The following is a 13597-nucleotide window of genomic DNA, read 5'->3' as shown; positions in this document are numbered from 1 at the left end:
ATAGCTGTGACATCTAAGATTATGTGTTCAAATACTTAGATCATAACTAAATAACATAATAATAGTAGCAGGTCTTCTAGAACCAATTTCAACTTGTGTGATGTCGGCAGGGGGAGGGGGTTGTCCCTACACCTCCAATAAGCAATTCTCTAGATAGCAGCTGGGTGTCCTACAATTCAGCTCAACTCTGACACCTATCTACCCGGAGATAGTGTCATAATCCATAGGTTAAGAGTTCAGCACTACAAGACTGTGCCCTCCTACTTCAGACACCAGTTGCAAGCCCAGATAGTTACGTGTACTTCCAACCAATTAGCTATAAATCAGAGGTTCCCACAAACCTCACCTTACGTTTAATTAATTTGCTAGAATGGGTCACAGAGCTCAGAAAAACCATTTCCTCACTAGATTACTGATTTATTATAAAAGGATATAACTCAGGAAAAGCTAGACAGAAGAGATGCATAAGGCAAGGTTATGTGGAAAGTCTCTAGGCATGCTATTCGCCCCAGATCTCCATGTGTTACAAAGGCATGAGTGATTGAATTATTGACCGTCGGCAAATGATCCAGCCTCCAGCCCCTCTCCTCCCTAGAAGCCAAGGGGATAGAAAATTAAAAGTTTCAGCCCCCTAATTATATGGGTGTTTCCTCTGGTGACCAGAAATGGGGACCAATATATATTTGTTACAAATCACAGTATCACAGCAGGTAAATAAAGCATCCACATATAACATGAAATAAAGTGGGCACAAGTTAATTAGCTTTTGGCTATTATACCATACTGAATATGTGTGTTCAAAAAATGAAATACAGTAAAACTCCTAATACTAGAAATTCCAGAATATAGGTTCAGATAAGGTAAAACTGTACCTTGTTTTTATGAAAGGCTCATGGACATAACTTTTTAAAAATCTGCTACAATCTCTGGATAAAGGTCTATTTATATTTTAGGAGTTTGGAAATAAACCAACATTTTTCTTATTGTTATAAGGAATGTTTTCTTAATCTTATTAATAGCATCATACTGTTTGCAATTATTTCTTTGTTTTTGCTTTTAGCCTTCATGTTAAGTTTTTAATAGGATTTGCATAAGACTATACAGTAGAGCTCTGCAATCAAATCGTTTGGGCTCAATTCTTGCTCCACATTACACTGTGCAACTTGAAGAAGTCACTTAAGCATTTCTCTGGGCTTTAGCTTTTCTCTCTGAAAAATGGGAGTAATAACATTGCCTAAGCAGGCTTTTATTAAGAATGAATGAAAGTACATAAAAACCACTTGAGATAGCGTCCAGAACCAAATAAGCACTCCATAAATCTATCATTTTTTGTGATACCCACTGTTAACACAAAGATGAAAATGAAATAATTCTTAATTTCTAGAAAGGCAGAACTATGGGCTCTTGGAAAGCCAGATATACTGTCAGTGTGTATCAGTATACTGGATGGAGGGACATAAAATTGGAGAAAGGTCTGAGTCAATACTGAGATATTAAACATAGCTCTACGTGTATCACATTGATTGATTTGTGAATATTGAACCACACTCTCAACCCAGGAGTAAATCCCACTTGATTGTAGGGAATGATGTTTTTAATGTATTGTTGTATTCTGTTTGCCAGTATTGCATGGAGAATTTTTGCATCTGTGTTCATCAGGGATATTGGCCCATTGTTTTCTTTTTTAGTGAAGTCTTTATCTGATTTTGGCACCAGGGTAGTGCTGCCTTCATGACAAAAACCCTCAACAGGGTAGGTTGGAGAGAACATATCTCAACATAATAATAAAGGCCATATATGAGAAACCCATGCTACTATCATCCTGAATGGAAAAACTGAGAACTTTTCCTCTATGGACAGATACAAGACAGGGATGTCCACTCTTACCACTGTGGTAAGAGTGGACATTCTAGCCATAGCAACCAGACAACAAGAAGAAATAAAAGGTATCCAAATCAGCAAGGAAGAAGTCAAACTTTCATTGCTTGCAAGAAGAGCAAAGTTGGAGGCATAACAATCCCAGACTTCAAGTTATATTACAAAGTTGTAGTGTTTCAAAACAGTATGGTACTGGCACAAAAACAGATGCATAGATCAATGGAACAGAACAGAAAACCCAGAAATGAACCCACAAGTATATGGTCAATCTTTAACAAAGCAGGAAAGAATATTCAATCAAAAAAAGACAATCTCTTCAACAAGTGTGTGTTGGGAAAACTAGAAAGTAATATGCAAAAAAAAAAAAAAATGAAACTAGACCATAAAAAAATAAATTCAAAATGGATGAAATATGTAAATGTGAGACCTGAAACCATCAAAATCCTAGAGGAGAATACAGGCAGTACCTCTTTGAAATCAGCCATAGCAACTTTTTATATCTTTCTCCTGAGGCAAGGGACACAAAAGCAAAGAAAGTATTTGGGACTTCATCAAAATAAAAATCTCCTGGGGCATCTGGGTGGCTTAGTCAGTTAAGCATCCAATTTTGGCTCAGGACATGATCTTGCACTTTGTGGGCTTGAGCCCCATGTTGGGTTCTGTGCGGACAGCTCAGAGCCTGGAGATAGCTTCGGATTCTGTGTCTCCCTCTCTCTCTCTGACCCTGCCCCACTTGTTCTCTCTCTCTCTCTCTCTCAAAAATAAATAACATCAAAAAATTTTTAATTAAAAAATTCACTCCTACACAGGGAGGGAAACAGTCAACAAAATTAAATGGAAACCTATGAAATAGCAAGTGATATTTCCAAATGACATATCTGATAAAGGGTCAGTATCCAAAATATATAAAGAATTTATAAAGCTTAACACCCCAAAAATGAATACTCCAATTTAAAAATGGGCAGAAGACATGGACAGACATTTCTTAAAAGAAGACATCCAGATGGCTAACAGACACATGAAAAGATGTTCAAGGTCACTGATATCAGAGAAATACAAATCAAAACTACAATGAGATATCGCCTCCCACATGTCAGAATGGCGAAAATCAACAGCACAAGAAACAACAGGTGTTGGTGGGATGTAGCGAAAGGGAAACCCTCTTGCACTGCTGGTGGGAATGCAAACTGGGTGCAGCCACTCTGTAAGACAGCATAGAGATTTCTCAAAGAGTTAAAATTAGAACTACCCTTTGATCCAGCAATTGCACTACTAGGTATTTACCCAAAGAATACAAAAATACTGAGTCAAAGAGATACATGCACCCCAATGTTTATAGCAGGATTATCTACAATAGCCAAATTATGGAAAGAGCCCAAGTGACCATCAACTCATGAATGGTAAAGAAGATATGGTTGGTATGTGTTTGTATATTCCATTGTATATACCTACACGAATACAAATATGTATATACATATTTTATATGTGTACAAATATATGTATATATCTTTATATACATAAGGCTGATATATATATGTATGTCTATACAATGGGCCATTACTCAGCCATAAAAAATGAAATCTTGCTATTTCCAACAATGTGGATGAAATTATAAGTGAAATAAGTCAGAGAAAGACAAATACGATATGATTTCACTCATATGTGGAATTTAAGAAACAAAACAAATGAGGAAAGATAGAAAAAGAGAGAGAGAGGCAAACCAAGAAACAGACTCTATTACAGAGAACAAACTGATGGTTGTGGGGTCAGTGGAGGGGATGGGTTGAGTAGGTGATGGGGATTAAGGAATGCACTTGTGTTGGTCACCAGGTGTTGTGTAGAAGTGTTGAATCAGGATACTGTACACCTGAAATGAATATTACAATGTATGTTAACTAATGGAATTTAAATAAAAGCTTAAGAAACATGGCTCTACATGAAACCCTCCTGATGGAAAGTAAAATGAGTGAAAAGCTTTGTTTTGAAAACAAAGAAAAGGATTCTTGGGGCACCTGGGTGATTCAGTCAGTGAAGCATCTGACTCTTGATTTTGACTCTTGTCATTATCTCACAGTTATGGGATCAAGCCCTGTGTTGAGCTCTGCACTGAGTGTGGAGCCTGCTTAAGATTCCTAAGGGAAAATACATTACCAAAAGTGACTCGAGAGGAAATAGAAAATTTGGATTTATATAAACAAGTAAATAGAATTATTAATTAGAAATTCCCCCTCCCTTCCAACACACACACAAAGAAGCCTGAGATTAGATGGATTAAATGGGGACTGCCATCAAATAAATAATATCAGTATTTCACAAACTCTTTTCCAAAATAGAAGTGAGAGCACCTCTTCTCATTCTATGAAGCTAATATTACTCTGATATTAAGGCTAGACTAAGACATTGCACAAATAAAAAAAATTATAATGAAAAGCCTCTATGAACATATACGCAAAAATACTTTTAAAAATAGAAAATAGATTGCACTAACATAAAAATTATTATACAGTATAACCAAATGGGAATTATCCTAGTAATTCAAGAGTGATTTAATATGTGAAAATCAATTAAAGTAAAGCACCATATTAAAAGAATAGAGGATCCAAAACACATGTTCATTCTAAGAGCTAAAGAAAAAGCATTTGACCAAGTCCCAAACCTCTTATGGTAAAACTTCTTGATGTACTGTTAGTAGAAGGAAACCTCCTCAACCTGATAAAGGTACATACAGAAAGTCCATGGCTAACATAATACTTAATAGTGAAAGACCAAATTATTTCTCTGTAAGATTTGGAAGAAATGCAAGGACACTTGCTTTAATCACTTCTACTCATAATTGCACTGGGGGTTCTAGAAATTAAAAGAATCCAGATTGGAAAGGAAGGAGTAAAACTGATTTTATTTGCAGATGACTTGATCTCATATAAGAAAATCTATGGAACAGCACACACACACACACACACACACACACACACACACACACCTATTATAAATAATGAATGTGATTAACCATGACATAAGATACAAGATAAGCATAAAAGAGTAGACATATTTTTATATACTAGAATCAGAAATCATCTGAAAATGAAATTTAGAAAACAATTATATTAACAATAGCAAGAAAATGCAAAAGATACTTAGGAATGATTTAAGAAAAATTACAAATTGTTGGTAAGAGAAATTCAAAAGTAAATTTAGAAACATACCACAATTATGAATTAGAACAACTCAGTATTATCAACAAGATGATTCTTTTCAAATTGAGCTATAATTTATTTTTTTAATTATTTTAATGTTTATTTTTGAGAGAGAGAGACTGAGAGACACCAAGCAGGAGAAGGGCACAGAGAGAGCGAGGCACAGAATCCAAAGAAGGCTCCAGGCTCTGAGCTGTCAGCACAGAGCCCAACGGGGGGCTGGAAATCATAGACCGGGAGATCATGACCTGAGCCTAAGTCAGACACTGAATCGACTGAGCCATGCAGGTGCCTCCAATCTATATTTGAAATCAATCCATATCAAATTTTCAGTAGGCTTCATTTTTTGTCAAAATACAAGCTGTGATGCTATAATTTATATTGAAATGCAAAGGATTTAAAATTACCAATTTGGGAAAAAAGAGTAACATTGTATGAATTACATGTCAGATTTTAATTTATTATAAAGATACTTCAAAACCATTATGCTATCTAAAAAAGTCAGATGTGAAACCCCATTTATTTTATGATCCCATTTATATGAATTGTCTAGGAAAATCAAGTTTATAGAATTAAAAAGTAGATCATCAGTTTCCCAGGGCTGAGAATGGTTGAAGATATTAAATGCAAAGTGTGAGAGCATGAGAGACCTTTTTGGGCTGATGAAAATATTGACCTGGATTGTGGGGTGAAGGTTGTCTGGATCCATACATTTACTAAAATATATTGAACTGTGCAGTGATAGTAGGTGAATTTTGTGATGTATAAAATATAATACCTCAGCAAAACCGTTAAGAAAAATTAGATAGGTATATTATAAACATTTAAAATCTGTTCTTCCACATACAGCAAATGTGTATATATCTATACATAGTTAAATTCTCAGTTAAACAAAAAGTAAGACTTGTTGGAATAATAAAAATAAAGATATTAGACATGCCATTATTTGGGAAGTGAGGCTACAAGGACCAGATCACTCTATGGGTTCCTAGGGCAGCACCAAGGACTCCAAAATCTCAGCACAAGTTGTGGTCAGGTGAACCCAACATTTTGCACAATGACCTCTAAATACAGTGAGGCTGACACAGATGTAAATAGGACCTCAAATGTGTACTCTAGAGTCAGATGCAAGAATGTATTTAATAACAGTAACACTTTGAAATATATATTACACTATTCAACATTTCGTTCATCACATTAAACACAAATTACCTCCTATATTTCAAGCTTAGTGTTAGCCCTCTTATATACAAGGAAGCAAACAGAGCAAAATTACTCTTCTCAGGTTATTCACAGTCCTGGGTGAAAACAATTATGAAACAAAAGTTCCAAAGCAAAATGTACCAGTGGTTTTTATTTTTTTTATTTATTTTTATTTTTTTAATACAATTTATTGTCAAGTTGGCTAACATATAGTGTATACAGTGTGCTCTTGGTTTTGAGGGTAGATGTACCAGTGGTTTTTAAAGTTTTTATTTTTTTTTTAATTTTTTTATTATTATTTTTTTTAATTTTATTTATTTTTGGGACAGAGAGAGACAGAGCATGAACGGGGGAGGGGCAGAGAGAGAGGGAGACACAGAATCGGAAACAGGCTCCAGGCTCCGAGCCATCAGCCCAGAGCCTGACGCGGGGCTCGAACTCACGGACCACGAGATCGTGACCTGGCTGAAGTCGGACGCTTAACCGACTGCGCCATCCAGGCGCCCCAAAAGTTTTTAAAGTTGTATGTAAGACATGAAACTTGCCAAAGATTTTATAAGGACCATGTATAAATGTAAACTTTAAGGAAATCAATTTTTAAATCCTTAAGTTCCATAATGCTTAATCTTTTCTAAAAGTGATCTTCCTGATAATACACTTGAAATGAAGAGAGAGATACAGCTTTCTGCTCACTTGCCCTTTCAAAATTCCTCAAACTTTCAGAAGTGAAGCCCTTTTCTTCATAACCTAACTGTGGTGCATAGGCCCAAAGCCCATGGGCCCATAACCCAATCTCATGGGCACTATACAAAAGAATAATTAGAAGTATCTTCATCTAATGTGCATCTAAGGGAATGAAATAACTAAGAATTAACAGTTTTCATATTAATGCTCTCAACAAAATTGAATAAAACGTGTTATCTGGCAGAACATTAATTTTGAAGATAGAGCACTGTAATTTAGTGGCATGTAACTGAAAAGATATTTAAAAATTGGGTGAATTTTAATAACAAAAATGCATTCTCATCCACTTACAGAGGAACACTACATGTACAAAAGCAACCATAGAAAATGAGTGTAGGTCATTCTAGAAATAAATAAGTTTCATCATGGACATGTGAATCAATAGAAAAAATAAGTTGCTATTTCCCTCATTTTTGCCCTTCATGATTACTTGTTAGTTAACAATGATTTTAAATATATTTATTTTGTTTTGATGAAGTTTGTACTAATGATTGTATGATAATTAAAACATGTAATTGTTCAGTAGAGTATATATTGAATGAAAAATTTAAAATTATGCAACTTTGTGTTGCAAAGAAATATGATAGGTTGATTACTGGTTTTTATCATAAAATATATTAAATTTTACACTAAATTGTGTTATTAATTTTCTTAAATTACACAAGAAAAAAATTACACAGAAATTTGAATATACAAAAATATAGGAATTAAAAGGAATTATGTAAGTATTTTTATTATTAAAGAAGTTGTTTACAAAACTTTTAATTAGATTGTGGGTATTAAATATTTGATATTTATATTCTATTGTGTATTTTAAAAGTTTTTGAAAATCTATATTTTTCTTAATCTTGATATTAATGTTGCTTTATTAATCAATAAATATTTTCCTTTTAAGTACATAATAATGTTTTTAATTGTCGACATAAAATGGTGAACAGATACGCAGCTTAAAAAACATTTGAGATGTGTTTTATAAAGGATGATTAAACAAAATTGGTGTTTACTGTGTATAATGTCTCATGGGAATGTGGCAAAGAAGCCTGGGATGCTTAATTTGAAGTCTATGAAATGGAAAAGGAAGTCACTAGAATGATATATAAACTGGAGGTGGAAGAAAACTAATTCCAAGAATCTTAGCATGTGCTATTGTATGGACAATTGAAAAGCCTGTTGTTTCCAGTAGCCTGGCATGATTAGAACTGGAAATATATGTGACTGAATAGGTTTTTTTTTCTTCAAAGAAACTACATATATCTAGACCCAAGCCTTATATATAAACCCAAGAATGTCTGTTTATAAAATAATTAACCAAATAATTCTTTCTAAAATAAATTTCTTGACCTCAATTGAAAGTAAAACTCTATTACAGACTGCTTACTAAAAATCTTAAATTTATACCTCTGCTGATCACAGGATAAACTATACATTGTTATTTATCTCATTTACTGAAAATATCCATATTGTGCATTCATTTTAAATTTATATAGAGAAAGGCTACATGTATTCTTTTTTTTTTTAATTTTTAAGGGTTTATTTATTTTTGAGAGAGAGAGAGAGAGAGGGGGGAAGGGCCAGAGAGAGAGGGAAACACAGAATCCAAAGCAGGCTCCAGGTTCTGGGCTGTCAGCACAGAGCCTGACATGGGGCTTGAACTCATGGACTGTGAGATCATGACCTGAGCTGAAGTCAGATGCTTAACCGACGAGCCACCCAGGGGCCCCAAGACTATATGTATTCTAAGTGCACATCATGATATTGTGTGCAGTGCAATAGCAGGAAGTGACCAGTATTACTCTGCTGGTGGCTCTTCATAATGAAATGTTAATAAAAATAAAACGCTGTAATTAAATAGCAACAACATAACTAGAATAAACAGTAATGTGATGTTAAATTAGTGACATGTAATGATTGAGTAAAGGGTAGTGAAAACATCATTTTTTGCAGTTTTCATATGAAATGAGAGACTTTGCCCATTTGTTGGTTTGAAAAAAATACAGTGTGTCTATATTCTTTCAATTCATCAGAGAAATAATTCTGCACTAAGTAATTTAACATGAATTCTAGATATGTCATTTTTCTAAGTATACTAACTGGCCTTTTTCTATATTTAATATTTTAAATGCTCACTGATGAGTATGGGATTATGATTAAAAAATCCGTGTGTGGGGCGCCTGGGTGGCGCAGTCGGTTAAGCGTCCGACTTCAGCCAGGTCACGATCTCGCGGTCCGTGAGTTCGAGCCCCGCGTCGGGCTCTGGGCTGATGGCTCAGAGCCTGGAGCCTATTTCCGATTCTGTGTCTCCCTCTCTCTCTGCTCCTCCCCCGTTCATGCTCTGTCTCTCTCTGTCCCAAAAATGGATAAACGTTGAAAAAAAAAATTAAAAAAATAAATAAATAAAAAATCCGTGTGGATATAGTATGAATCAAACGTCACACAGATTTCAGTTTTGGTTAGAAGTGGGGAGATTGGCCTCATCAGGACATTGAGATGCATGACATAAGTAGAAAACCAAGGGAGCAAGAAGGCAAATTTAAATTGCTAAGCCACTGCTAGCAAAAACAGCAATTAGTCAAAAGATAGACAAGTTAAATACAATCAGACAAACTCAGTCAAACTAAAATTGGGCAAAATTAAGGCTCATCAGCAGTGGACAACATGGGGGTTTTCTTTTCTTTTTTGTTTTGGTTATTTTCCAACGAATTCTAATTATTTCCTCACTGGGAGCAAATGAAATCAAGAAGAGTGAAAACATTTCCAGTTGGGTTATTCAGGCACATTGTCATAGTACAAGTCCTTGATCCAAAGAAGAGTGAAATAAGTAGGAAGTTGAGGGGAAGGAATTATAGGTAAGAGGATGATAAACAGTGGAATGTGGAGGGCAGTTCGAAATGTAGAAATGCTCAAAATAGATTTAGAGCAATGGTGCAAGCTTGAGTGTGTGCACCTAGGAATAGGATTGACACTAGGTAGCACAGGAATTTATATTTTAACCTACATTGTGTGGTCTAAATTCTAGGAAGTCACTGCAGCCTTTTTAGGCAAAGAGACAGCCTCTAGGGCTTTAGATACCTTCATTTTCCTGAGGATAGTTCCTAATCCCCCTCACTCAAATTGTCCCACCTACAAGATTCTCAATTTTGTTAAAGCATCTGACAAATGCACAGGTCTGCTTTAGAGTTTTCCAAATACTTACTATTTTTGAACTGAGACTAACTTTTCAAAGTTATTTCCAGAAGAAAATAGGCATGGTAAATATTCAAATCTAAATAGAATGATGTTCAAATTATTTTGTGGTTTTATAGACATACTTTCATATCATATACAAAAATACAAGAAGTCAATGTCTGAGTCCACACAAATACAGCATTTAACAAAATCACCGTTATTATCAATAAAGAATATCTGTTAACTGTAATGTCTTTTTTTTTAACGGGGCATTTTATTTCTACAAAGAACTGAACCAGCTAGCTAACATATGACAAGCAAAGTAATTACATTGCAACTGACAAATATTTATTGTCTAAAATATTGTCTTATTCAAACTGGTGACCCTGAGGTGAGAATCCTGTGTATCATATTACTCATCACAAGAGTTTTCTTATTTCTTCACTATCCTTATTTTTAACAAGTGCAATGAGATAGTATAAATTTATCCTAAAACTATATAATGTTACTACTACACCTTTTCTATGTTAATATAGATGAAACATGGCAGGTGTTATACTGTTAATGTTTTTATTGTGTACTCTTTTACTTGTCCATCTTAGGAAGGTTCACTTGGTACTCCATGAGGCAAACGATTCAACCTGTCAGCTTACCTCACAGATCTAGGAATAATGAACACATCAGATGCCGACCTCAAGCAATATTCCTTCTTATTTGTTCCCTTTCACAGCACACTTGGGTTATGCCCCATTACATCCCATGCATTGTTTCATCTCAAGAGTTTTTCAGACAATGGACAGGTGGGGGAGAGGAAGAAATAGGAAAAAAAGATGGATTTTCCAGTTATAGAAAAATTGTTTTCAATAAGGACCAAATGAAAAGCAGAATCCAAAGCTACTCTTTGAATAAGAAGCAGGTTCCATAGGTTTTCCCAGGATTCTGTGATCATAGTATTCTCCTCTCTGCTCCTATCTAAACTGATTCTGAAGATTACAAAAGCTGATGGCCCAGATTAATACTTTTTTTTTTGGTTTTAAATATTTATATCTGTTGTTGCCTTCTCTTGTTGGGAAAGTGAGCCTCACTAAAAATACACCATATAAATATAATGTTTAGAATTATTAAATTCAATGGCACTTTCTGCATCAGGCTTTAGAAAATGTTATTAAGGTCTTTAAGTACACATGTATCTTTGTTATAATATATAATATATATATATAATATATATTTTAGAAGCTAAAATAATCTATTCTGTCTTTTGCTTCTTGTTATCCTCTCTGTTTCCATTATGCATACATTTCCTGTGCCTTTTTGTTTGTTCCTATGATTTGTGATTGCCTTTCAGGAGTGGAGTGTATTAGAGGATAATAAAATGATATGATCTAACTCTTAAGTAGCATAAATGAGAAAAAAAGAATATGGTGGTATCAGTGAGGTTTTGCCTTATCTTTATTTCTCAGTTCTTCATGTAGATTCCTTACCTGCTTCCAGTCTTCAACAGAATACCCACTATACTGAATTCAGTGTTGTCCCAACCAATAAGACAAACCTTAGCTCATAAAAAGCAATATTAGTTTCAAGCACTATATCTTGAAGACACTATTATTACCATAATGCACAACTTGGTTGTTTTGGACCATTTGTTTTCTCAACTTGTTAACCAGGTATATGAACTTTATTTAGCCTTTTACCATTGAGTATTTATTTAATGATTCTTACTTATTATTCCCTATTAAATACATTATATTAAGAATATATATATTATAGTCATGAAACTAAGTAGGATAAATCCACATAAAACATGTTGCAAATGGATTCAAAAGTAGATCCCAACTCTGCTTTATAGAAAAGCTAGATCTGAAAAGTGAAAAAGTAATCAATCTGAAGTGAAAACAATTGAAAAATAAAATAATGAAAATTAATGTGTAACTTCTGTTAGAGGGACATAGTTATGACATTATTTAAGAGAGAAGAAAAAAAAATAACTTACTTTTCTTCATGAAAAGTAGTCCCAAAGTGCAATATAAATATGGCAATACTAATTTTAAAAAGGAGAAGTAAATAGTGGAAAGATCCGATCCAAAAGTTGATCCAAGAGCCATACATAGGACATTATTGAAAGTGTAGCATATGTTTGATTGGAGTCCCAGAAGCAATAAAGGGAAATAACAGGGCCTAGAAAATATGTGAAGAGACAATAACTAAGAATTTACTAAAACTAACGAAAGACAATAAATGACAGATCCATGATGTATGTGGAAGCCCAAGCATGATGATTGAAAAGAAAAGCACAACCAGGCATATAAAAATAAGAAGAAATCTTAAAGGAGACAGAAAAAAAAGAAGTAATATGTTCAAGTTCATATTTTATAAAATGGATTATGCACAGGTAGTAAAAGTTTCTCCAATTTAAGTTCATGCTAGATCCTCATATGATTTGATTAACATCAGGAATGTGGAAGCATATCCATCATTGTTTGCTACCAGCGATAGAGGAGAAATATATGGAGCTATCAGAAAATGATGAAATTAGATACTAACAATTTCTGTGAAAGAAAATCTCTCTCATGCTGGGAGAGGTACCTCATCACATATATCAAATATGTTATGAATATACATGGGACACAAGCATAATATCCCTCTTATTAATCAATATTAGAGGCTGGAAATAGACTGCCTAAAATGTCTTATGCAATTCTACTCTCAAAAAACTAAAGAAACTCGGGGTGCCGGGGTGGCTCAGTCGGTTGAGCATCCGACTTCAGCTCAGGTTATGATCTCTCACTCTGTGAGTTCGAGCCCTGCGTCGGGCTCTGTGCTGACAGCTCAGAGCCTGGAGCCTGTTTCAGATTCTGTGTCTCCCTCTCTCTCTGCCTCTTCCCCACCCATGCTCTGTCTCTCTCTCTCTATCAAACATAAATAAACATAAAAAAAATTAAAAAAAAAAACAACTAAAGAAACTAAAGTGCCACTGTTTGGCATGTGTGTCCTTTCCTGGTGGTGAGCTTATAGAACTCAGCCATGGCAGATATTTACACTTTCCTTCACTAAGAGCTGTTGTGTGTGCCTGTTTATTTTTTAAATAAATCAATGGATTTTGCCATTTTGAAATACCATACATTCACAGAATAATTAGATATGATTGCAGCTCTTGCCAAGAAAAAACGATAAATATTTCTTCAACTATTAAATCAATAAGTAAGACTGAGTCCCTATTATCTATACAGAAAAAATTACAAATTGTAGAACGTGGTCACTAATAACAGCAAAATACTACTTCAGATCAATGCCTCTGATCATTTGACTAGACTATTGCAATAGCCATGTACCTATTCTCTCTGTACACATTATTGTTTCTTCTGGTCCCTACCAAAATAACTTTTCAAAATTAGTTTTGGTTTAAGCATGAAAAC

The sequence above is a fragment of the Puma concolor genome, chromosome F2 (assembly GCF_028749965.1).
Source record: "Puma concolor isolate L17-30 chromosome F2, mPumCon1.1.hap2, whole genome shotgun sequence".
Lineage (NCBI taxonomy): Eukaryota > Metazoa > Chordata > Mammalia > Carnivora > Felidae > Puma > Puma concolor.
The sequence above is the reverse complement of the archived record's forward strand: the minus strand, read 5'-3'. Positions refer to the sequence as shown.